Source organism: Engraulis encrasicolus, chromosome 10, assembly GCF_034702125.1.
Source record: "Engraulis encrasicolus isolate BLACKSEA-1 chromosome 10, IST_EnEncr_1.0, whole genome shotgun sequence".
NCBI lineage: Eukaryota > Metazoa > Chordata > Actinopteri > Clupeiformes > Engraulidae > Engraulis > Engraulis encrasicolus.
In genome coordinates, this window is record NC_085866.1 from 31,765,165 (window position 1) to 31,768,370 (window position 3,206).

Here is a 3,206-nt window from a genome sequence, read left to right on the forward strand (position 1 = left end):
GTGTTTAGTAAATACATTTATTTAGCACTCCAAACGACGAGACACGATACAAGCTGTGTGCATAGAATAGTGTAGGGCTAGACTATGCATTCGCCGGAGAAGACATTTGGCGCAAATTCTCAAATAGGGTGACGTCGGGATGGTGTGGGACTGTACAGACTACTATAATAGGAAAAATAGGAGGGGCGAGATCCAAAATGGGAGGGGCGGGATCTCAGAAATCCAGACCTGCCCACTTCTGCAAACTGCAGTTGGATGCTACTCAAGAGAGGGCCGGATCCAGAGCCACAGCTTTGAGATAAACCGGATCTGAGAATGGTGCTGGAACTCCATCTCCTGTCTCCATCTGCACATTGAGGAAGATTCCTCTAAATCTTCTCCTCAAAGAGGATTGCAGTGCCCTAACCAGGCCCTTCAGGTGTCCCACGTCTTTGAGTGGCTCCAGATGGTGGTTTAGGGCAAGGACGGACGGGACAACGAAGCTGATGGTAACCACATTCTCCCCCTGAGTCAGGTTTGTGGCTTCTTGGAATGGCGCCAGTTGGATAGCTCCTTCAGAAAAGTCCACTCCCTTTGCGACATCAGGAGTTCGTTGTGTCCGGCCTGTTGGAGCACATTACTCAGCTTTTGGGCATTACACTGGAGGAGGGCGCTTACCTGTGTGGGGAAATTAAAGATTTAGACTGGCACATAGTCGATGAAATCTGCATTCTCACCCTGATTAAATCGGCCCTGCCCCCCACCCTGCCAATTCTGGCCATGCCAGAGGCAGATTCTTTACTAATTAGCCCATTCTCACCCAGCTCTCAGCCTTACAGATCCTGGTGTTACAGTAAATTTAACCAGACTGAGAGTAAACATGTATATCCACATACATACCTATACACACAGACAATATAGTGTATGTACATATAATATATAATCTGAAAATTCTACTATACCTGTCTCAGACGAGAGTTCCATCTGGTACTCACTGCTGCTGGGATACCCCTTTCACCAAATGCAGCCTCAAACAGATCTTTAAAGGTTGTGCTGGTGTGCAGCAGTGAACTCAGTTTGGTGAGCTTGGCCAGTGTTGGTACAAGGGCTCTGGTCTCCTTCAAGCCGTCACTGACCACAAGCTGGAGAGAATGTGCCAAACATTGGAGCCATGTTTGTTTTGCCAGTGTGGTGTTCACTTCCTCCATTTCTTGCGTGGACAGGTCGTGCCACAGCTCCGGATCGTCCTCATCATCCTCCCTATCTTCATCCTCGGTGGGGAAGCACACAGTGAAGGCCTTCTTCATATTGGCAACATTGTCGGAGAGAATGAAGTCAAGCTTGTGTTTGATAGTGTACTCTTGGCAAATGCTTTCAAACTGTTCACATATGCGCTCAGCAGTGTGCTGTCCTTTAAATCGGCTGCATGACAGTAGACTGGACCTCAGATGTACGTCCTGCTGCTCCTGATATATGTAATGGACTGTGACACCCAGGAACCCCCTCATTACCCTGTCTGACCAAATGTCAATGGTTACGGACAGGTGGTCAACTTTCTTCAGTTGCTCCTTTGGCCTATTTTGGCATTCAGCAGCCAGGGTAGCCACATTGCTGGTCAGGGTTCGTCGGCAAATGGGCTTGTATTTATGGTCAACCACACATAAAAACTTGCGGAAATGTCCGTTTTCCACTACAGAAAGGGGTATGTTGCAACCAATGACTAAATCAGACAGGATTGCATTTGTGATGGCTTTTTGCTGTGGGTGGGTGGAATTGTATTGTGCATCTTTAACCGAGAAAAATCCAGTAATGAAAGGCTGGTCTGCCTCACTGGGGATGCTTTTGTTCTTCAGATATTCTGCAAATCTAAATCAAGAAAAAAGTGAATTAGGTATTGTTTTCTGTTTTTAACATTCATTCCCATGTTCATTGTCAATAAAGTTCAATGAAGTTTCTTTTTTTTTATCACATTCAATGTCTAGAGTTCATGAAATATAAACAAACATGCCTCAGTTAAGAGATAATAAACAATGCATTTATTGAACTCTGAAAAAGGCTACCAGTAGTAACAGCGATGCAGATTCTGTGAGGCTCTTATTATGACATGGACTGTGATCAATATGTATGATTCAGCCAATCATTAACAATTATTTGATTATAGCGTGTGATGTAATCACACACGCATCCTGAGCAGTCGGGTGAAACATGCGAGTGCGGTCATGCCTAAATTTGCCCAAAGTAGTGCAATAAAGATGGACAGAATTCCAACTGAAACGGCATTCAGCTCATCAGTCATCACGTTTAAGTCTGCACAATTTTACATGTTGGCGACACGGGCTGACATGAGTGATGGTGCACCTAAATACAGCAGCCCTTTTGATAGTTTAAACGCCATGAATCAAAGTTTCGAAAAGACGCCCAGCTGCAATACAACTAAACGTCTTGTGGCATGGACGACGGAATGTCAAAATTGGTATCTACTGAAGACACGGATTAACTGAAAGGATTGTATTTATGTTGGACAACTCGGATAGATGTGAGCTATGATGTCGAGGACAATAGCAATGCTAACATATGACATGATTAAGCACTGTCTTGAAAACTATGTCAAAAATGTGGATTATAGAGACAGATTACGAGATGCTACGGGGTCAAGATATAGGGATTTGCGCAGTCAGAGTTTGGGACCAGTGTTGCTAAAGTCGCTATGGGCTTGCTGAAAAGTCGCTAGAAGTCGCTAGATGACGTCATGACGTCACAATGACACGCACGGCGCGCTGATCTACAGTAAACGTGCCCACATGCCTTCGTGCACAGTACAAATGGGCGGTGCTAGCTACTTTTTGGAGATCAGAGCTTATCTGCAGCCCCACTTAACCGTGGGAAACGCTTCTGACGGCGGCGCAGAGTCAGAATTATGTGGAAAAACGATTCATTTGTCACTGAAAATGCACGTTTTAAAAAGTCGCCACATGCACCAAAAAGTCGCTAAAGGCGCTAGATGAGTTTTTTGTCGCCATGTGCCCGAGATTCACTGCGGTCGGTGCGGCCAGCCTGCTAGTGCTCATTTAAATTTGTCATATGCTTGTAGGGTAGACCCGAGTAAAGTTAAGTACAGGGTACAGTTTAGGTAAATCAAATATACCTGTGTAACAACAAGACTCTGATCTAATTCCAAAGTGTAGGCATTAACATAACTTAAATGACAGTCCCAAAACATTTGGTGA

General features: G+C 44.9%; 1 pseudogene; it reads right to left on the reverse strand.

Moving 5' to 3' along the window:
* Positions 1-262: 262 nt before the first annotated feature.
* LOC134457442 (uncharacterized) lies at positions 263-1,286 on the reverse strand (annotated as a pseudogene).
* Positions 1,287-3,206: the final 1,920 nt, after the last annotated feature.